Here is a 24,695-nt window from a genome sequence, read left to right on the forward strand (position 1 = left end):
TGCTTGTGTCAATGATTCTAATAGAGCGTAAGAATGTGATACTATTTTTGTGAGTAAGTGAACTTGAGTGTGTATAACCGCATAGGTGAGTAAATGGGAGTGTGATTATTTGCATGACTGAGTAGGTGTGAGAGTACCTCTATGGATGATTGGTAGTGTGTGAGTGTCTATATAGGTGTATAAATTCATATGATAGTTTTGTATGGAGTGACTGTAAGTATGAGTGACTGTACAGGTGAGTGTGTAGAGGTGTATGAATACCTAGAAGTAAATAAGTGGGTATGCAGTTATTGGTATTGCAGTATGTATGGTTTTGAGAATGGAACTCTGAAATTTTGAGTCGGTATATCAAAGGTTATATTAGGGTGTGAGAAGATGTGGTAATTTATCACATGGATGACATCATCAGTGATGTCATCAGTGATGTCATTTGAGATGTCATCAGTGATGTCATGAGTGATGTCACTGACCATGTCATGAGTGATGTAATATGTGACGTCATCAGCAGTGGATTGCGGGCGCGTGAGTTATAGTTAGCTGAACTAACTATAACGGGGAAATTTCAATGGTTTTGTACGAGTGAAATGTCCAGCTAACTATAACATGTGTGAAACCTCTGGTTTTTTCAGTGAATTAGCAAGGTTTTTTAAATGCTAATTCCTAACTATAACGTGTGTGAAACCTATGGTTTTTTCAGTGAATTTCAAAGGTTTTTTAAATGCTAATTTTAGAATTTTGTAATATATTTTTTATATATTTCTTTTTCAAAAATTTACCTATGTATACATTTATATATTATCTGTATCCTTTAATTTGGTGTGGCTCATTTTTGTTTAATTTTGAATTTGATTAAAGTTGAACAGCATAGTTAATATCTTCTATTAACTTATGTACACTTTAATTCATATTTTTTTTTTTCTAAAAATTTTTAGGGTGCGCGCACAGAGCGCGCACCTACTACGCATGCGTACGTTTTTCATGTACGCATGCGTACGTTATCTACGTACGCATACATACGTTTTAGTACGCGCTCGCAGCGCGCACCCAGTACGCATGCGTATGTACATGGTGTGTGCATGCGTACATTCTCCACGTACGTTTGCGTGCCTTGTACGTGCTCCGCGCGCTACACTCGCGCATACGCGCGGAGTACGCACGCTGACGTTCGCGCATGCGCGCGTGCTGCGTATGCGCGCTACGTACGCGCATAATACTTATGCGCATGCACGCGTACACGTTCGCGCATGCGTAATTGCACCGTGCGCGCTCTGAGCGTGCTCCGTGCGCGCACCTCGAGTTATGTGATTAATAAAACAACACTTTTAATTGGTTTTCATTACTTTCAGTTTCAGATTCTTTCAACACTACACCCAATCCCCTTATGGCAAGTCATGTGATCACGAAACATCACTTTTCATTGGTTCAAAGTACTTTCAGTTCCAGATTCTTCCAAAACCATACCCACTCCCCTCATTATTAGTTCTGATTCCCTTGGAGAAGGAGCTACTCTGTTTTTGTGCGACAATGGCAGAGCACCAGCCATCTTCTGAGAGTGAACAGGACACTCTTGAGAGACAGAGGCAGAGGAAGCAGAAAGACTCCTTTATATGGCAGTTTTTCACTTTTCCTGAGGGGCAAAAGAAGGTGAATGCACCAAAAGTCACCTGCATACTTTTCAGCGGACCTTATCACGTGGGAATGCTAATAAGAAGTACTCTTTTAGTATTCACACAATGTTGAGGCACGTTGAAAAAATGCATCCTGTGACTTTTCGTCGAGCTTCTGGGGAAAACCCTCCACCTGCTCAGCCGACGACATTTGCAGCAGCTCAGCCGAGCACATCTTCGGCAGCTCAGCCGAACACTTCTTCTGCGATGGTGCCTTCACCTTCTTACACACCTCTGGATATACGTCCTTGTTTTGCGAGGATGTCTACACGGTGCATGGATTGTGGTACTCTTATTTCTATGGGTGAGAGCAGTGTTGATCTCATTCAGAGAAGATTTGAGCAGCACTCTTGCACTAGGCCATAGTTTTGTTATTTTTTTTTCGTTTTTCTCTTTCTCTGTCCCTACATTAACTCAAGGGCTCTTTTTAGAGCCACCTAAAATCTAAACACAAAAACTTGTTTTTTGAATCTATTTGTCAATTTTTTTTGGGGTGCGCGCACGGTGCGCGCACCCAATGATGTTTTTTAAAAAAAAAAATCATTTTTTTCAACTTTAGGAAACCTTCAGGGACTCCCTGACAAAGAGAGGGGAGTGGCAAAGCAATTAAAAAAGAGATGGTGTACATTTCACAGATGAAGGGAAGAGAGTCTTCCTATTAAACTTTAAACTCTTCATCGGTACTTACGTATAGATACCCTAAACCTACCAAAAAAGATAATAGCTCATTTTAGAGCCAACCACCATCAAAACAGTTTTATTTGATTTCTTTTTTTTAAAAAAAGGGCATGAGGATTAGAAAAGGGGGTAAGGGAAAATGAGAAATGGAGAGTGAGGAGATGGAGGGATTTAGGAAACTGCACTGAGAGAAAGGAAGTCAGGATGTCAATGACCAAAACAGAGTGAAGGAGATTGAAGGAAAGATTGCAAAAAGGAGAAGGAGTGTGAGATACATATAAAAGGAAGAGAAGTAGGAGAATAGGAGTGACTATGAGGAAAGGATAGTAACAGTTAGGCAAGGTGAGGGAAAGAGAATGACGGACAAGGTTAAAAAATTAACATAGATTGAAAATGAGTTATGCAGAGAGGAGGAGTGGTAGAAACAAAGGGGCAGATTTTTTTCAAACGTACGCAACATTGTGCAGGAAGTCATAATGCTGCGCCATGCTGCGTTACTTTCTAAGCACAGAGATGCGATATATTTACAACAAAATGTCGCATCTCTATGCTTCCCTTGCACTGGCGCCAAAACTGCAGCCATACGCCTACGCAGGCTCCCTTGCACCATGGTGCAAGGATGCCTGTTTGGTGGGGAAAGTGTTCTTGTGCAGGATGAGACACCTTCCTCCCAAAAAAACAATCACAAGAGTCTTTTTCCTATTTCAATACATGCTGTAGCATGCAGCACGCACTGAAAGAGGAAAAAAAGAAGAGAAATGAAAACATTTCTCCTTGTTGTGCTTCACTATGCCACCTCTAGGGTGGCGTAGTATTCACACACAAGTTCAGACGTATGATTTCTCGTAAATCAGGAGATTGGTGTAGTTCTATAAGTGTTGTGTGGGAACACAAACAACTACACCCATAGAATACCCCTTCAACACACAGTGCTGCGTTTGAATTGGCTGTATTTACAAGGAGAGGAAAAGACACACAGAGTGGCTTATCCTCTCCTTGTAAATATGGAGGACCACCCTGCGTCACTAGCACGTCAAGAAAAGTGACGTAGTGGTGGCGCAGGTGGCTTGTAAATCTGCCCCAGAGATGTTAAGGAAATTAAGGGTAAAACAGACAAAGAGAGAGTGACAGATACAGAGACAGAGAACAAACAACTGAGAAGGAGTAAGGCAGTTAAAAAGACTAAGACATATGGATACAGAGAAAGAAACATGGATGAAAAATTAGTGATGGAGGTAGTAAAGGTAGGGGAGTAGTAGAGAAGGAGAGAGGGAGTTACGAAAGAGTAGCAAAGCAGGAAGAGAGAGAGAGAAGAGAAACGAGAAAAGCAGAGTGAGGAGAGGTGAAGAAAAGGAAGCATGAAACGAAAGAAGTGAGAAATACAGATATTTGAAACTTACCTGACCATCAAATTAACTTGTTTAGAAATAAATGTTTTTATTTAATTGCAGGGAAACTGAATTACATTTTCTAAATTTTCTTTCTAGTTCTGAAAAAAAGAAGAAAAGTATTAATATTCAAAATACATTTTATTAAACAGTACATGTTTTGTCATATTTAGCAAAGCAATTTTTTGCCCTTTTTTTGCTGTTTTCAGAATGTTTTGATTTTCACTGAAAATATTGAAATCAATTGTATTCATCATTTAACAGCGGGCAAAAAAAAAAACAATCTGAAAGATTGTTTAAAAAAGCCCAAAATGTATCCTTACTAAAACATACCTTGATAGAAATGTCACATATATATTAAAAATACCTTTTAAGTACAATAATAATTTTCAAGAAATAACGTCTGTAAACCTTGTTGCAAAAGAACATATGCCAAAATAATATCTGTCAAAGAAGTGCACAATTGTTTGTTTTACCTTTCCTTGAGGCCAAATGATAAGTTTAAAATCCTTTTTGAGTGAAATATTCAATTTTAATCCTTTAAAATTTAAATAATGCTTTCTTCAGATGCTGAATTTAGTATTTAAAATTTGGGTTTCAGAAAAATTAAGTAACAATTGGGTAAATCATAAGGCAAACGTTGCTTGAAAATCAATTGAGAATCATTACACAGTGTCCATCCTTTTTCACATTTAAGATAAACTGTGTAATGACCAGAAGTTATAGAAGGACCGTCATGAAAAATTATTGCAACTGCTACAAAAGTCTTTCCTGATATTGATAATTGATTACCAACAAACTTCTTTAGTAAAGTTTCCAATTTTGTTCCATCAGCTCTACAACGTTGTACCATTAAAATTACATACTGTCCATATTTCTTTAAAAATAACATTGACAACATTTCAGATTTACATTCAGAACATTCCATGTTGTGATTAGCATCTTTAACTAATTTACTAAAAGTCACTGATTTACTTTCTGGTAATGGTAAATATATGAACCTTTCAGAATCAACATTACTACTGCACGTGTTCATACAGTTTTCACAACAATGTTCCCATTTATAAGAGACACCAAATACATTTTCTACTTCTACCCCTTCATCTTCCAGTACCATCAGCATATACATTAAGAATTCCTGTGCATCTTGCTGGATATTTTGTGTAAACTGTGTACATCCAGAACATACATCTAAAAGATTTCTAACATCAGAAGCACTTTCGATTGTAGTTTTATCATTACTCAGCTTCTCATAAAGGAGACTCAGCAAAGAACAGAATCTTTTTACCTGATAAAATACAACATTCAGCACTACATTTGCGTAGCAGTTGACACCAGAGCTATTTTCAAAATGACAACCAACAACCTCTTCCACACTGTCCTTTTTCTTTTTGCTTGCAGTCACATCACTGTCTTTTTGTTTTCTCTTCTGTACATCCTCATTACAGATATTCTCAAATCTCCTTTTCCGACAAACAACACGTTTTTCAAACACAGGATACTGACCTAAATGAGGAGCATAGCTTCTTCTTAATCTATTATATTCCTTTACACAGTTTGCATCAGCACTAACGTTTGAGTCATCAAAGTCTACCATGAATAAACCAGATAATTTTTTCACGCGTGACAAAGCAACATATGCCATACCTTCTTTAAACACACTAGATCCAATGTTTACAAAAGCACTATCTACAGTTAATCCTTGAGACTTGTGAATAGTTACAGCATATGCTAGAGAAAACGGAAACTGCTTCCTACGTACATATAAGTCTTTCACTAGCAAAAAACAAACTGAACAACGACTAATGTCTTTAACCTCTTCAATCTGATCAAATTTTATTTTTAAGAATTCAATTCCATCTTTTTTCTGGTACTTTACAAAACCCACAACTTTACCCATAGCTCCATTCACTAAACCTTTTTCTACATCCAAATTACGTCTTAAAATTACTCTACAGTTCATACATACATAAAGATAATTTTCCAAACCAGCGGTTTTTGAAATGTTTTTCTCCAGAGAATCCAATTTAGTAGCCAATTTGCCTGTAAATATAATAGTTATTCGTTCATGTTGAATTTTATCCACAGCTTCCAGTTTTATGATCTCTTCATTTTCCAATTTCAAAAGTTCTTGATTGAATACAGAGCATTCATGTAGTGTTGGCATTAAGCAGATTACAGTATTTTTTTCAGCAATTTTCTTGTATATTTTCTCTGGAACTATTTCTTCTGTTGTAAACAAATTACTCAGCAATCGACTCTGTAATGCTTTTCTGCCATGTTCTGTGAGTAGTCCAATTCTTATATCTTTCAGAATACTTGCATAATCCTCATCATTGGCTTGCCTCATATTGGTAATGAGTTCCTTATACTCAAAATATGTCCAAATATTTACATTGCCTATACTTCCTAACGACTTTTTCGTGTCTTCATGTGTAGGTGTATGGAGTACCGGTTGTCCTTTAACTGGAGTAAGTTGCAAAAGATCCCCCAAAACTATGACGTGTTTTCCTCCAAATAACACGTCATAGTCTGTCTTTAGTATTTGCTGCATTCTTAAATGCACAAAGGCAAGCATTAAGTTTGATACCATGCTTACCTCATCAATAATGAGTACTTTCATTTTCTTCAATACTCTTGAAACTTCCAAGCATGCTTCTCCTGCTAGTTTGTGGTATTGTATTTTGTTCTCATGCTCTACTGGTAACATTAGCAAACGATGTAAGGTAACTCCTTTAATGTTATACGCTGCTAACCCAGTTGGAGCAGTAACAACACAAGACAAAGTTGAATCCGTTTTGTTCTGTAGGTAGCTTCTAATTACATTAATTAAGAAACTTTTTCCAGTTCCTGCTTGTCCACTTACATACATTCTCATTGGTTCAAAAGATGTGCATAAGCACTCTTTCTTTTCATGTAGTAATCCGTGATCAAGTTTTTTTCCTGACTTCTTCATAAATTTGTTGTTGTTCATCATTCAGTTGTTCTTCCAAATTCGGTAAGTTTATTAAATCATCCTGAGCTTGATTCATAGCTGTTTCGACTTCAGTCATGGCTATTGCTGCTTCATTTTCTACGATTGGTTGTCCTAGAGGATCTTGACTGAACGTCCCAGAACTTTGACTGTCTTGAGAACTGTCTCTAGCTACTTCAGCTGCAATTGTTGCTTCTTGTTCAATTTCTTCATTTAACATTTAAACATAAGTTGTGAAAGTACTGCATTCTATGCTGTCTTTGCTAGCATTGAAGGAATCTTCATAACTCTGGAATTCTCCAAGTAGTTCGTCCTCTGAACGCCATGGTTTAAACAGCTGCAAAAGTGCCAAGTAGTAACATTCCTTTTTGTCAGGAGTTTCGCAACTCAGCTTCCGGTGATTTATCAAACTTCCTTTTGTTTGCTTCACCAAACATCCTTCCTCAACACTGACTTTATATTTTCCATTGTTGATGTCTTCTGTTGCATTCCGTTTAAAAATGAAGCACTTCATAGAGACACATGTTCTCAAGGTGATGACTTCTTTGTGGATAATATGTGTCCAACATGTTTGTTCTTAAAATGTCTGTACTTTCTGGTTCGTACTCAGCTAAATATTCAATTTCTCGAATAGATTTCAGTACCCGATTTCGCATTCCTGCAAGGCCTAAACTTACCCAAATTATTCTTCTTGATTTCGAGTACAGACTTGCAGATGATAACCTATCTGAGCATTCGTAGGATCCAATTTCTCGATGCGATAACATCTTTAAACTGAAACTGTATAGCTTCTTACTGACAGTCTTCTCGTGAGAAATCTCTTCCCACATTTCCTTCAATTCCGTTTTCTCAGATTTAGTGATGTAAGATGTGACATACCGAGCAACAGCAATAGAATTGTCAGCCACATACTGTATATCCATGTTAGCATTCCACATGGATAAAATGACTGGGTTGTAGTCATTTATATATTTTGACTCTTCTTTTCTTCTTAGGTTGTAGGTATTCTTATGCCATTTTCTTGTAATAGTATGTCGCACAGCTGACATAAAACTGTTTACACTTCCTTTTGAAAGAACAGGTCGTGGAAATCCAAATCGACATTTTGTGTAGAATTTATCTTTACTCTTGTACTTTCGCCGACAGTATTTTCCACACGATGACTTTGGAAACGTAAAACTTGCTCTTTTAAGTTTTTCTCTTCTGTGCTTTTAGGTATAGCACATGTTGCATATTCTTCAATGAAAGATAAAACTGCTTCATCAGCATCTGTTCCAAATTTTGGGGCCTCCTTGATCCACAACAGCATATGAATATGAGGAGCACCTCTTGCTTGGTACTCTTTTCTCCAAAAGAAATCCACAACTTCTCCAAGAGGTGGATTTTTTTTATTGCAGATGAAGGACATCATAGCCTCAAATCTATGATTAAAATATCTGCAAACATTAACCGGATCCAATGAGCACAATTCTCCTGCTGGCTTGTATTGTATGTTTTTAATGTTTGAATTTGCCTCTCGCAGAAAATCCAGTAAATCATCCCAAGCGTACTCAGCACAGCTCAGGGTAAGGAACCATGTAGGAGTTCCTAAATTCCGTAACATACACTTCAATTCTCCATGGCGTCGGTACCAATATTCATTAGTCCCACGCTGACAAGCCATCAAATTGATCAATTGTGATTCCAAATGATCATCTCGCTGTTGCACTTTGTTGATAAGTCCATTGCTGACACATTATGTAGATGTACTCCAGTTTTTAAAATGTGATTTACTGCATAAGATAGTGCAGACAAGTCACTTTCAAATAAAAGATGGAACAAATAAGGAATACTTTGACGAAATCTTGGATCTTCTGCATATAATCTTGTAGTCCGATACTCCAAAGCAGGAATCTGTACTGGACGTTCATCATATCGTCCACCTTCTCCTGTAGGAAACAGTTGGGGAAAACAACGAGCTTCCAAGCTCTCCTCCCATACACTCACAGGACTTCTTTTTGCTTTCTTCATCTGAAACAGATAAATAGCGTTTCCCATAACTTGTTTAGAATGAAGAGGATGTATGCTGAAATGTTCATACATTTCTTCTTCTTTTGACTTATCCACTTTTTCAATTTGCCCAGTTGGTATTCCTGTCTCTTCTAGTAAAACTTCTTCATCTTTATCCATATAAATTGCTTCATACCATTTATTATTTTTTTTCAAATACAAATTTGCTCTTTGTACTTTTCGTACATCCACCAGCTCCTGCCAAATTTTCTTATTCTTTGTAGGGACACCATTAACCAGAATAACTAATGGTTCAGTTTCCAAAGTATCTGCATCAATTGTTTCCATATTTTTTTCAAATCCAATGGCAAATAGACAACTCCTCCTTTTAAACCTCTTTGTGAATCCGAAGGTAATTTACCTCTTTTTGGCTCCATACGCACTATGGTCTGAAACGGATGGACACATTGAATGAGTATAGACTCATACGTATTTAAATCAGAAAGTTCTGGAGGAATATCAACCAATTCTAATTTATTATGTACAGCTCTAGCTGGCATTCTATTTTCTTCTAACTTGTTATAACAGTATTTACAAATACGCTGATCTTCACCCAATTCAAAACAATTTTCCAGAAATATATATGTTGCAAAATCTTCCCACTTATAATTATCTTCATTTTCACTTTTTTTATACAGATCAACATTCCTTGTTTGAATTTTATAATGGCTTCTCTGGCAACAAATACAAGTAATATTTGGTCTTTCATTAGAGATGATAGTAAATTTTGTCATTTCATCTTCAACATTTTTACTAACAGTAAGTTCTACATTCTCTTCCACATTTTCATCAATAACTGTGTCATTTTCTGCACTTTCTTGTTCTGGACCAAAGTAACAAAACTGAATCTCATCAGTAACCTTCACTACATCTGATACAGATCCACGGAACAGAGCATTATTCAACACATTTAACTTTAGTGCTGGACTTTTAGCAAAATACAATGTTCTCACAAACTTTCTCATTTCAGTATGATGTACTGCCAGCATCCTAAAATGGTGAAAAACACTTTGACACACTTTCCTAGATAGACAAGCCAGAGAATGTCCTTGCAAACCAGTATTCTCTCTCACTCTGCATGGATCTAGTCTTTGAAGCACCTTAATCTTCTGTTTAACACTCTTTTTACTATATTCTCTTAGAAAGTCACGTAATTTATCAATAGATTCCTGACGCACAGTACAAATACTACTACAATTCCAAGTGTACACTGGGGCTTTAGGACGTCTCCCCATAACCTCAGCAGCCATCACTTCTTCCTCATTTCTTGGAACCATTTTCTCCTTTTCCATTACACAACCATCTTTAACTTCATATGCTCTACCATTGGTGTCAACTGCATGCAACAAACTATTACTTTGAAGATAACTCTCTTCATTAAAAAATGGTTCAGTACTTAAACTATGCTTCCATTCTCCTAAGAACACTTTACAAAAGTTATTTTTTTTCACTACTCTTTTCCTTTTGCTTTGTGACTTCATTGCATTGACTAATTTATCTAATCTACGCATCCTGTTCAAAATTAAAATGAATAGTTTTTTTTTTATTTCCAAAGCCTTCGTAACAATAGTTTCAATAAATTTCTTTTTCTTATAAAATTTGGTTTTCTTCTTATATTTTTTCACATCCTTTAGCAAATTTAACATCACTCTTCTCTGAAACATTTTTCGACGAATGTTTTTAAAATCTATTTTTCGTGTTAAGTCACTCTTTCTTACTTCTGATTGTACATTAGCATTTTGTTTTTGCTGTCAACTCTGTTGTTGTTTTGTACTTGAAACACTGTTTGAAGATATCTTTTTAACATTTTTTTGAAGATATTTTTTAAAAATTCTTTAGTCTGCATACCAGAAGACTTTTTCTTTTTTCCAACACGAGCTTCTCCTCCTATTTTTTTTTACCAGTTGTCTTCAAATATAGTTGTTGTTGCTTTTCTTTTCTCTTTCTTGACTTTATAGACATCTTTAAATTTTTTCACTGTTGCTCAGCAATACCTGCAAGAAACTAAAAAAAAATACCTTTATGTAATTTTAATTCATTACAATTTTTTCTTGAGCTTTTCAAATCCTATCATATGAGCTGACCCTTTCCTACGAGTGCAAGTCTTACAAAACAAGAGAAACATGAATTAAATCTCTGACAACAATTGCTGTGTGCACACAGACTCATGGTGTGATTCTAGGCAGAAAGCGATATTTTCTTTGGCAATTTGAAAGCACATTTAGTACTGTGGTGGAGCAAGTGATAATTACTGTGACAGCCTGACACATTTTCCTTATATTTTAGACAAGCAGAAAAGAGCACATGTCCTAACAGCTCCTTGAGACCATGACCATGTGTTACAGGGTGAGTGATTAGACTAGAGCAAAGGAAATGAGCCTTGGTGACATTGAATGTGTTTGCGTTACACACTGCTATCTGAAACACAACACAGAGCTGAGTAGTATGCATGGGAATGTATGTGAAGCTGCTGCATGTGTGCAAAGAGTATGTTTCTGGAGACTGTGTATTGTCAGGTGCAAGAAAGATCTGCATGGAGACTTGCACAAGTGCATGAAGAGTGCAGAGATGTGTGTAAGAGTACATGTATGGTAAGGGTTAATTGGATTTTTGTACATGAAGGAACAACCTCACCCATTACCAGATTGGAAGGAAAATCTACCCTGTTGATTTCAAATGTGATAGCATTTGCCTCTCATTTGTGAGATAGTGATTTCTGCTGAGTGCTAACCATCACAGTTGAAGAAAACAAGCTGGCCCTTTCCTGAAAGTGCAAGTTTTACAGAACAACAGCAACACAAATTAAATCTCTGACAACAATTCCTGTGTGCACACAGACTCATGGTGTAATTCTAGGCAGAAAGCGATATTTGTTTTTGCAATTTGAAAGCACATTTAGTACTGTTGTGGAGCAAGTGATAATTACTGTGACAGCCTGGCACATTTTTCTTATATTTTAGACAAGCAGAAAAGAGCACATGTCCTAACAGCTCCTTGAGACCATGACCATGTGTTACAGGGTGAGTGATTAGACTAGAGCAAAGGAAATGAGCCTTGGTGACGTTGAATGTGTTTGCGTTACACGCTGCTATCTGAAACACAACACAGAGCTGAGTAGTATGCATGGGAATGTATGTGAAGCTGCTGCATGTGTGCAAAGAGTGTGTTTCTGGAGACTGTGTATTGTCAGGTGCAAGAGAGATCTGCATAGAGACTTGCACAAGTGCATGAAGAGTGCAGAGATGTGTGTAAGAGTACATGTGTGGTAAGGGTTAATTGGAGTTTTGAACATGTAGGAACTACCTCACCCATTGCAAGATTTGATGGAAAATCTACCCTGTTGATTTGAAATGTGTTAGCATTTGCCTCTCATTTGTGAGATAGTGATTTCTGCTGAGTGCTAACCATCACAGTTGAAGAAAACAAGCTGGCCCTTTCCTGAAAGTGCAAGTTTTACAGAACAACAGCAACACAAATTAAATCTCTGACAACAATTCCTGTGTGCACACCGACTCATGGTGTGATTCTAGGCAGAAAGCGATATTTTCTTTGGCAATTTGAAAGCACATTTAGTACTGTGGTGGAGCAAGTGATAATTACTGTGACAGCCTGACACATTTTCCTTCTATTTTAGACAAGCAGAAAAGAGCACATGTCCTAACAGCTCCTTGAGACCATGACCATGTGTTACAGGGTGAGTGATTAGACTAGAGCAAAGGAAATGAGCCTTGGTGACATTGAATGTGTTTGCGTTACACACTGCTATCTGAAACACAACACAGAGCTGAGTAGTATGCATGGGAATGTATGTGAAGCTGCTGCATGTGTGCAAAGAGTGTGTTTCTGGAGACTGTGTATTGTCAGGTGCAAGAAAGATCTGCATGGAGACTTGCACAAGTGCATGAAGAGTGCAGAGATGTGTGTAAGAGTACATGTGTGGTAAGGGTTAATTGGATTTTTGTACATGTAGGAACAACCTCACCCATTACAAGATTGGAAGGAAAATCTACCCTGTTGATTTCAAATGTGTTAGCATTTGCCTCTCATTTGTGAGATAGTGATTTCTGCTGAGTGCTAACCATCACAGTTGAAGAAAACAAGCTGGCCCTTTCCTGAAAGTGCAAGTTTTACAGAACAACAGCAACACAAATTAAATCTCTGACAACAATTCCTGTGTGCACACAGACTCATGGTGTGATTCTAGGCAGAAAGCGATATTTTCTTTGGCAATTTGAAAGCACATTTAGTACTGTGGTGGAGCAAGTGATAATTACTGTGACAGCCTGACACATTTTCCTTATATTTTAGACAAGCAGAAAAGACCACATGTCCTAACAGCTCCTTGAGACCATGACCATGTGTTACAAAAAACAAGCTGCCCCTTTCCTGCGAGTGCAAGGCTAACAGAGCAAGAGCAACATGAATTAAATCTCTGATAAGAATTCCTGTGTGCACACTGTCTCATGGTGTGATTCTAGGCAGAAAACAGTATTCCTGGGTGATACCAGTACACCTTAACTTATGGTGAAGACATACTCCATAATATCTAACATGTTCAAGGCACTTAAATATCTTCCTTAACATAAAATGTAAAACACAACTTTTAAAGTGGTAGGAAAATGTACCATGCTATTTTCAAATGTGTTTGCATTTGCCTCTCATTTGTGAGAAACTGATTTCTGCTGAATGCTAACTATCACACTTTAAGAAAACAAACTGCCCCTTTTCTGCGAGTGCAAGGCTAACAGAACAAGAGCAACACAAATTAAATCTCTGACAACAAATCCTGTGTGCAGACAGACTCATGATGTGATTCTAGGCACAAAACAGTATTTCTCAGTGATACCAGTACACCTTAACTTATAGTGAAGACATACTCCATAATATCTTACAAGTTCAAGACAGTTAAACATCTCCTAAAACACAAAATGTAAAACACAACTTTAAAAGAAGAATGACAATTTTAATATTTATATCAAAACTCACCACATACATCCCCTCTCAAACTCATACCTCACCTTTAAAATTAGTTAGTTGAGAAAGAAATGTGGCACTCAAACAGCAGATTATCAGAGCCAGAATCTCAGAGCTGTACACCTCTCTCCTCTCACCACAACCAGTAAATGGCAATGTTTCCCTCTCTTTTTTCACACATATACATGTTAATGTAAAATCACAGTCCTTCCCACATTTTTTCAAATGGAATCACACATTTCTATTGGTTGCAACTTTAAACCCTTTTCCAAATCATCCCTTCCCCCAACATGACTTCTGCCTGCTACCATAGCAACAGGTTATGGAACACTGGTGTGAGAAGAGAGGTCAGAAGTTCAGCACACAATGTTTCTAATCCAAAGAGCAAGAGTGCTTGACTTTTCAAACCTAACAGCAAATCCAAAGTAATGTTCAGTGGGAACACATTTTTCTGAACCAATTTAAAACATGCTTTTAAAAATGTAAACATGCAGCCTAGTTTTAACTGTAAAATGGTTTGAATCAGCCAATGAGTTCTTTTTATTAAAAGAAAGTATGTATGCCTCCATTTTTCAACTGTCTTTCTTTTCATATTGCCATTCTACTGAAAGACACCTCCTGAGTGCATCCAGATCTCCTTGGAAGATGTTTACAGTGTGGATTGTAGGTCATAACTATGTCTTCTGGAGTGAAAAATTTGCAGAAAAAAGAGGTATTGTGAAAGACCTTGCTTTGCCACATGTAGACATTAAATGGATTGGTCAGAGAGGGTTAAAGTGGCACCAATTAATGCCTTTGGTGAAAACCTTTCTACATCTCCCACAGCCTAACCTTATTATTGTGCACTGTGGTGGAAATGACCTAGGTCTGGAAATGCTTATTAAGGACACCTTTGTGCAATTGATGTCACTTTTTCCACAATATACCTTTGTATATTCTAATATATACCAAAGGCAAAAGTGGAACTGGTCCAACCAATTTTGTCCACAGATTGACAAAGCAAGAAAGCACGTCAATAAGTCTGTTTCTGCTTTCCTCAGAGACTATGGTATGGGTTCTATATACCACAACAACTTGCGTTACAACATGCAAGACATTTATAGAGCAGACGGTGTACATTTCAATGATGAAGGGAACAGAGTCTTCCTCTTGAACTTTAGACTCTGCATCGGTACTTACTTGTAGGTACCGAAAAACACTCAATAAACACAAGGGCTCTTTTTAGAGCCACCCAATATCTAAACACTTAAACTTGATTTTTATTTCTATTTTTTTTAAGGTTTTTTTCGGGGGCGCGCAGAGTGCGCGCACCCCGCGATGTTTTTAAAAAAAATTAAAATCTTTTTTTTGGCCCTTCGTGGTCCAACTGTGACCCCCTGACAATGGCTAGGGGGTCAAGAACTCCCTACTCTGCCCCCTATTCACGTTCTTCACCTTTCCTTTTCAGTGAGACAGACAAAATGGCGGCCGACACTTCCTGATTTCTACCGATTCGAATGTTTACTGACATCTAACAATCAATCAGAATTACGCTCGCGCGCGGCAGGGTACGCGCACAGGACTTGCACAGTGCGCGCACGCTGCGCGCGTATAGATATGGACATGCTTTTAAATGCTATTTTCTCTGAAAATACTGAACAGATTTACACCAGACCTGGAAAAGGCACTTCCTTGACCTTATGGCTAACTCTCTGCCAAATTTCAAGTAATTCTGTTCAGCCATTCGGGCTGTAGCTGCGACTAAAGGTCCTATGGAAAAATACATGGGGAAAACGCGTTTTGGGACCCCCCCCTTTTTCTCAGCCCCCGCTTGACGAATCACCCCGAGACTTTCAGGGTAGGAGCTGAACGGAGCGCCCCATTTGTTTTTAAATTTCGCGAGGAATCGTCAACCGGAGCCAAAGTTATTCAGAATAGAATTTTGAGATTTCCTAACTATAACTATCTAGTGGCGACTATTTCCCCCTGCAGCACCTACCTGGATCACAGGTGCATCCTGGGATCTGCAGTTCTCACGAATTGCGGAACGGTGAGCACGTACTAACGGAGGGGGCGGAGCGGGTCCCTACCAATGGGGAAGCAGCCAGACGTTCAAATTAAGGTGCTTCATTGCCTCCTGAACATTAAAGGCATCTGAGGAAAGCCATTTCGAGCCGAAATGCATTATGCCGCAAAACTTATTAAAGGTGTTTCTGACTTGTCCCCCGTGTGGCCTCTGCTCTTTCTTCAGGAGGAGGTTCTTTGGATATTGTCCACGTCTGCCAGTGACGTGTTACAGAGGCCCCTGCTTCACAAGTTGGCCACGGACTTTGCTGGCTGCTGCTCTGGCAGATTTTGTTTGTGTTCCGAGGTATCGGATGGTCCGCAGCCCACCCCTGACTTCCACTAACATTAGATGGCGGCGACACGTAGGGCGGGATGCATTGCCACTCCTGCCTCTGCCCAAACTTTTGCGTGGAATATGGGGCCGAAGCAGTGTTTGGGGACCGGAGGTGACACTGAAAGTATCATTCAAGCAGGAAATTGGCAATTTTGTTGCACCGTTGTTCATCCTGCAATACCCGTCATTCCACTTGGATTGTATTTCCCCCTGCAGCACCTACCTGGATCACAGGTGCATCCTGGGATCTGCAGTTCTCACGAATTGCGTAACGGTGAGCACGTACTAACGGAGGGGGCGGAGCGGGTCCCTACCAATGGGGAAGCAGCCAGACGTTCAAATTAAGGTGCTTCATTGCCTCCTGAACATTAAAGGCATCTGAGGAAGGCCATTTCGAGCCGAAATGCATTATGCCGCAAAACTTATTAAAGGTGTTTCTGACTTGTCCCCCGTGTGGCCTCTGCTCTTTCTTCAGGAGGAGGTTCTTTGGATATTGTCCACGTCTGCCAGTGACGTGTTACAGAGGCCCCTGCTTCCCAAGTTGGCCACGGACTTTGCTGGCTGCTGCTCTGGCAGATTTTGTTTGTGTTCCGAGGTATCAGATGGTCCGCAGCCCACCCCTGACTTCCACTAACATTAGATGGCGGCGACACGTAGGGCGGGATGCATTGCCACTCCTGCCTCTGCCCAAACTTTTGCGTGGAATATGTGGCCGAAGCAGTGTTTGGGGACCGGAGGTGACACTGAAAGTATCATTCAAGCAGGAAATTGGCAATTTTGTTGCACCGTTGTTCATCCTGCAATACCCGTCATTCCACTTGGATTGTATTTCCCCCTGCAGCACCTACCTGGATCACAGGTGCATCCTGGGATCTGCAGTTCTCACGAATTGCGGAACGGTGAGCACGTACTAACGGAGGGGGCGGAGCGGGTCCCTACCAATGGGGAAGCAACCAGACGTTCAAATTAAGGTGCTGTGGTAAATAATTTAATTACCGGGACTTAATTTGATACAGAAACATAATAAAATAGCTCAGTAAATAAGAGGCAGAATCCGTGGTATTAGAGGTTCGGAATGGGCTTTATTCCAATGGTCGATTATAATCGGTTGCTCCAAGTTCCATCACCACGAAGGTTCAGGAAGTGAAGTACATACGTTATTGACAATCAATTACTTTTATACAATAGGCATTACAGTGAGGCCAATACAAGAGGCGTAACAATTGATAGCAAAGATAACATTTCACATGCGTAGCAAAAATAGGCGTAACTGGGAGTGATTTAAAGAACGTCATCAGATGTGATGTCATAAGAGGGCGGTTACATGAAAGAATTTCGCAATGTCAGCAGAAATACTTGACAGGAATGCGCGCGCAGCAGCATGACGTGTGATTGACGTGCATCTAGGGGGTGGAGGGGACTTGACATTTAGCTCTACATGTGGCGACAGATGTCTGGAGGGTCAAGTCAACCTAATCCCAAATCATATCTAACATCCTATGTTTAAAGAACTATGTTATCCAAAAGAAAGGTCTCTTAGAGTAGAATCTTATTCTATACTGACTATACTGACTGTTAGTGCGTGTACAAGCGTCTAAGTGTCTACACTAGATGCGAGGGCAGGAATCTTCCATAGTAATCAGGGCTATGAATTACTTGTATAAAGACAGAGAAGCCGGGCCTTTGCTCGGTAGCTGGCAGAATGTTTACTTAAACTACTAGACAGGAATGCATTGGGCAGGAATCGGAGCAGATAATTTCGAAGGTGAAATACAGTTCTTGGCAGGCAGCAAGCTGATGTCAGGCTTCGTGAGCCGCGCAGGGAATGAGACAAAGTTCATGGTCACAGATGCAGGCTCGGACTGGAGCTTCAGAGACAGAAAGCAAGAAAAGCTTGATGACAGAATCAGGGCCTACTTGCCTGGACTGTAAAAATGGCATAAGTGAACCATATAAAGGCGGTGGCCTTTTGTACTTAGGAATGGAATATCCGGCCCATTCATGGCGGATCTGAAAGAGGACATGTTAACGGTGGACGCACATGTATTTGCGTCTTTATAACTGGAACTGGAGGGAACATACATGTACTTGTAACATGCACATAGAACCGTTGGGGTCCAAGATAGGGGACATAACTGACCAGAAAAATCCATATTTCCACATTCCCTCCTTGTCCCCTACTTGCCCGTCAAGAGACATCAATCTTCATCAATCCATTGATCTGTTCGTATAGCATCATTTGTTCTTCTTTCTTCTTCCGGGATTTTGAACGAAAATCTTGATGTGGAATGCACGATGTGGCACACAGACCACAGATCGCTGGTCCACATTGCAGGCATAAGCAGCAACTGAATAGTATGAGAAGGCCAATACCTAGGAAGGATAGAACTCTCCATCCCCAGGCTGATAACACGCTCCAAAACCAACCGGACCAAGTCCAGGTGCCTGGATTCTGGTGTATCTGGCTTACAATCTTATGGAGGCGGGTTATGGCTTTATGTCGGCATGGTGGCCTCCATGCCTTGGCTCAACACCTATCCCATGCCTGAAAGCAAAGAACTTGGGCATTTGGTTCGACTCCGACCTGACCTTCGGCCCTCAGATCAACCGGGTGGTCGGATCATGCTTTGGGACCTTCAAAAGTCTCAGGAAGGCATTGAAGTTTTTACCTGTAAAGGCCCGTCAAACCCTTGTGCATGCACTAGTCACCTCAAAGATGGACTATGGCAACCTCCTCTATCTAGGGACTCCGAAGAAGAATCTGAGCCGTTTACAGGTCCTACAGAATGCCGCTGCTAGGCTAGTACTTAGACTACCCAGAAGAGCCGCATCCTCGGTGGCCCTTCGGTCCTTGCACTGGCTCCCGATCAGAAGTAGGGTTGATTTCAAAGCACTCTGCATGTGCCATCGGATCATCAACGGGAGGTCTCCTCTCCCTTTGAAAGGACTGCTGACACCTTATGAACCGTCCCGCTCCCTCAGATCTTCTGGCTCGGGACGCCTTGTTGTCCCCAAGGTGTCCAGAGCACGGATGGGCGGAAGATCCTTTAGGTACCTTGCAGCCGTCAGATGGAATACATTACCCTTAATATTGCGTCTCGAACCATCTGAACTAATCTTTAGAGCCAAGCTCAAAACTACACTATTCGAACAGTAAAGTATTCCACTTCTGTAGGTTCCAGTTAGCAGCCGCTCCTTAGCGCGGGGACACGCCGCTGTGCGTCACCAAGCGCTTTACAAAACTCCCTAAATAGAAAATAGAAAATATACAGAATTTTCTGGTATGAAAATGCAACAGCTTGATCCGATGACCCTACAAGCTCCGCCCCTATCGGCCAGGATGACGTCAAGGACAAGACGATTTTGAAGCACAACAATCCGCATAGCAGACTGCTCTTCTGTTAAATTGCCTAAGGCGGAAATAGTTTCGTTCACTACTGCTTCAAGGGTTCTAGTTAATCTACGTATCAGTTTACTATTAGTAACGGTACCTATATAGGGAAAGAGACCTTTATTGAAATCTGTGTATTTTTCCCATGCTGTTTCAGTGTAATCGACTATTGGGAGATCTCTCCTTTCTCTATTGTGTACTAAATGAGTATTTCTGTGATAATCAGGAGGAGCTAGGAAAACAGGTGGCAAAAGAAATCCAATGTAGCAGGTACCATCCCAATCTAGAGGCAAACGTACATATGCCGTCTGACCACATATGAAATAGGAATGGCGGGAAGCTCTAAATGTAGACTTGCCTTGATCACTAAATTCTATTACAGTGGTGCATCTACTATGGCCCATATGTATGGAACCATTCTTTCTCACACATAATTCACCTTTTACTGAAAATACTGACATGGCGGGCAAACTTGGATTAGCTTCGGATTCGACATTCAAGATCAGGAGATTAAGCGTAAAATTACCTAATCCATATACTTCATTTTCTAGATCAGTTCCTGTTCTCTGGGGAAGTCCCTCCTTGTTGGGGTGGCAGACTTTAAGTAAAACTAAGTTCAGATTTCCCCATACCCAGTTATCTTGATAAACTGCAGAATTCGAATCAAGGGAATTAATTAGACTAAACCATGCTCCACAGGAGCCATTGTGTGTGAACGGGTATGGAAAGAGAGGTAGAATTCCTTCATAGTTCTGATAGGGAGGGAGTCGGCCACATATCCAACAATTTGTAGCATTGCTAACCTGATGGGAATGATGTAACATACTAATAAAAGTGTTATTGCGCAGCGCAAATCTATATGCCAATTCATGCGGAGGTAATTCACTAAAAGAATGTTCAGCAGTAACATTATAAACATGTCTAGAAATAGGATAATATATGTGCAACAATATACTTGCAGTAATTATTAAAAGACTTAAGGAAAATAAAATTAATAACGTCACTGTACAATGACTACGCAGTGATTTACAGTACGCCTGTCGTTTCAACATTTTTCGGGTGTTATCTCTATTCAGGTCCAAGGGATACATGTCAGAGACAATTCAACCGCTTCACCTCGGAGAGGACTTAAACAATCAAATTGCTTGACTGATTGGGCCTGAGTTTTAGTTTATAATGTTCGGAATTACTTCTTTCAGCAAGAGGAAGTTTTGAGTCAATGGGTGAAGACACACGAGGTGTGGTATTCACATCTGCTGGTAGTCCATGAAATTTCTTGATATGACTTGAATGAATCCAGCCTTTCCTGCCTTCGATCTTCACGGCTGTCCTCGTCGTTAATAACACGAGCTGAGGCGACCTCCACCTAGGATCCAGCTGAGTCTTTCGATCAAAGTTCCTCACTAAAACGAGATCCCCCGGAATTACGTCATGGGGTTTCACTTCAGTGTTGTCAGGAAAAGCTGCAGCTACCTGTGAACGACAAGATTGTAGTGCAGACATCAAGGAAGCCAAATAATCTGTCAGCATATTACAGTCAATATCAGTTATTTTACGTGGTATAGGCGTCCCCCACATATTTGGTGGTCTGCCAAAGATCACCTCATACGGGGATAGCCCTGTTCGAGAGTGTGCTACCATTCTCATGTAAAAGAGCGCAACTGGTAATGCTACTACCCAGTCGACACCTTTCTCCCTGCATATTTTGGACAATCTAATTTTCAGAGTCTGATTATGTCTTTCTACGAGACCTGCTGCTTCGGGGTGTCGGACACAATGAAACTTCCACTGATATCCTAACAAAAGTGAAACGTGTTTCATTAGTTCGGATGAGAACGGCTGGCCGTTATCAGAGTGAACAACACGTGGTAAACCGTATCGTGGGAAGAATTCTCGAACTAACTGTTTGGCAGTAGTCGGGGCCGTGTAATCTGAAACCGGGTATGCTTCCGTCCAACGGGAAAGAGCACAAACCACTACGAGAACATATTTGAATCCTCGACATCGTTCCATCTGGATATAATCCATCTGGAGGACTTCAAAAGGGTGATCAGGAGGCTGAAATCCACCTTGCTCTACGGGAATGCTTTTTCCTGGGTTGAACTGACAACAGATCATACAGGTACGAACTTTTTGTTTGGCTGCTGCTCGTAAATGTTTGTTGAACCAAATATGTTGAATGCTGTCTAGCATAGCTTTCTCTCCTAGATGCGCTGGACTATGGACAGTGTTAATAATGACTTGGACCATTGAATCAGGAAGGAACCACACAGACTTTTCCTTCATCATCCATCCTTGATCCGTTTGGATCCCTCCTAATTCAATCCATTTCTTTATTTCGTCTGGTGTAGCATGTGTCTGTATATCAATTACGTCAAGAGTAGGATCTTTAACCGTCATACAATGTGTTGGCGTCGGGACTATTGTCTTTGTCATGTCGGATGTTTGAGTTTGAGCAGTCTGTTTAGCTGTTCGGTCAGCTAAATCATTGCCTTGAGAAATGATATCAGTAACTTTCGTATGTGCTTTGCATTTCATAATCGATATTGCAATGGGTAAATGTATTGCATCTAATAAGGCATGAATGAGGGGTCCGTGCTGAATGTGGGCACCGTGAGAAGTTAAATAACCTCTCTCTCGCCACAGCACGCCGAAGTCATGTACAACTCCGAATGCATAACGTGAATCAGTGTATATGTTGACTTTTTTATTTGTGGCTTGAATACAGGCTTGTGTCAGAGCGACGAGCTCTGCGGCTTGAGCGGACAAGGTATTTATGCAATTTGTTTCAATAATTTCAGTGTCTGTTGTGACTGCGTAAGCGGCCACTAGTTCTCCTGTACCTTTTCTCATACATGAACCATCTACATACAACGTCAGGTCTGGGTCTGACAATGGAACATCGGTTAAATCTTGTCTGGGTTTCGTCGTGATTGTAATAACTTCAATACAGTCATGAGCTAGTGGGTCTGTTCCATTTACAGGTAAAAGTGTGGCAGGATTCAATGTGTTACAACGTCTGATTTCTATATGTGGCTGAAACAATGTGAGTTCGTACCCTGTAAGTCTTGCTATAGTCAAATGTTGTGTTTGCGTTCGATTCACAAGAACCTCCACTGCATGTGGTACTTGTACTGTCAATGGATGTCCTAACACTATGGCATCGCTTTGTCTGATTGCTAAAGCTGTCGCTGCCACTGATTTCAGGCACGCAGGCAGAGCCTGAGCTACGGGATCTAATGTACTAGAAAAATAAGCACATGGTTTGTGTGATCCTGCTTGTTCCTGTGTGAGTACTGACAAAGCAGTACCTTCGCGTTCTGTAACAAAGAGTGTAAACTGTTTACTATAACATGGTGTTGCTAAAACAGGTGCTTGGCATAGAGCTTTCTTTAAGCTTTCAAAAGCTTGTGTATGTTCCTGAGTCCAAGGGAGAACAGTCGATGTGGCTGCCTCCTGTGTTGTCAACTGAATGAGTGGTTTTGCTAGAAATGCATACTGAGGGATCCACTGCCTACAATATGAAGTGAGGCCTATAAAAGCCCGCACCTCCTTTTGTGTCTTGGGTATTGGCATGTTAGCTATTAACTGAATGCGGTCGGGTGTAAGCTGCCTTCCCTCCTTGGACAGCGAGTGTCCAAGATAAACAACTCGCTGGACACAGAATTGCAGCTTAGAAGGGGACACCTTGTGCCCCTTTTCGGCTAGAAATCGTAAAACTGTCAGTGATGCTTTCTCACATTCGGGTTCGCTTCTCGCGGTGATCAGCAGATCATCGACATATTGAAGCAAAGCAGTGTTGACTGGCATATGTATACTGTCGAGTTCTCGTTTCAGTGCTTGGCTATAGATGCTGGGGCTTTCTGTAAATCCTTGAGGTGCGCGTGAGAATTTGAAGCTACGTCCATTTAAACTAAATCCGAACAAATATTGGCTTTCCGGATCTATTGGGACGCTGAAAAAGGCATTTTTGAGATCAATTACAGTAAAGAATGTTGCTTCGGAATCAATAGCTGTCAGTAATGACGAGATATCTGGAACCACAGGGAATTGTGGCACAATGCATTTGTTTAATTCGCGCAAATCAATAACCAATCGATATACTGGCGGGGCCTTCGGATCTGTTCGTTTAAGAATCGGAATTATCGGTGAATTACATACATTGGAGTCTGTTTCTACAACCACTCCTTGGGCAATGAGCTCGTCAATGATTTGCAGTAAAGCCATTACAGCATCTGGGGGTAACTTGTATTGTCGCATTCGTGGTAGTACCACTCCTGCCTTCAGTGTGACTCGATATGGTGTAATATTCATGCAACCAACATCAGTAGGGCCTTGTGCCCATAGATGTGTAGGTAAAGTCTGCAATCGGGGATCCATGTCTCTAGACACATAATGACCTTTAAAATCACGTAAAAACAATCTTACTCCTTCTGGAGAACAACATATTATGGCTCCTAGAGCTTTCAGTGTTTTTATTCCTAACAAGTTTTCTGGACATGATTTAGTAAGCAATAAATCTGTAGTTCGGGTCAAAGGCCCTATCGTAAGTGGAAGAGGCTGTGACACTTCATTAACAATAGGTTTTCCTGAAAAACCAAGGGAAATATTCTGTGAGCCTGAGAGGGGTACCCCTGGAACTTCACTACGTTTTATAGTTGTTCGACTTGCCCCTGTATCGAGTAAAAACTTTCTGTCTTGACCTAATAATTCACTATGTACATAAGGTCCTTCTTGGTCTACAGGGACCTCGATAAGGGGTAAGTCAACTTCCCTCTCTAGGCTGGTTCATGCGTATCGTTGGTAATCAGGATAGTCATACTGTGCGGTCTGGTACAGCTGTCGTGTCGTGGTTTGTGTGGCAGCAGCAGGCAACGCTGGTGCGGCTGGCACAAACTGTATAGACTGTTGTGGAGCTGGCATGGACTGTGCATGCTGCGGTGCTCCTTGTTCATTCTGATCCTGTCTAGGTGGCCGTGGTCTTTCTTTTGTAATACCTGTGGCGATATTACGCTTCAGAACTGGACAATCGTGTACATAATGACCTGGCTGTTTACAATAGTTGCATGTCCCTTTTACAGGTCCTGCTGAATCACCGGAATGTGTCGTACCCTTTTTATGTCCTTCAGCTGGAACTGTCTGGGAGACTAGCATTTTCATTTTCGTGTCTTTCATGCGTCTTTGTTCATGATCT

The sequence above is a fragment of the Triturus cristatus genome, chromosome 5_2, assembly GCF_964204655.1.
Source record: "Triturus cristatus chromosome 5_2, aTriCri1.1, whole genome shotgun sequence".
Lineage (NCBI taxonomy): Eukaryota > Metazoa > Chordata > Amphibia > Caudata > Salamandridae > Triturus > Triturus cristatus.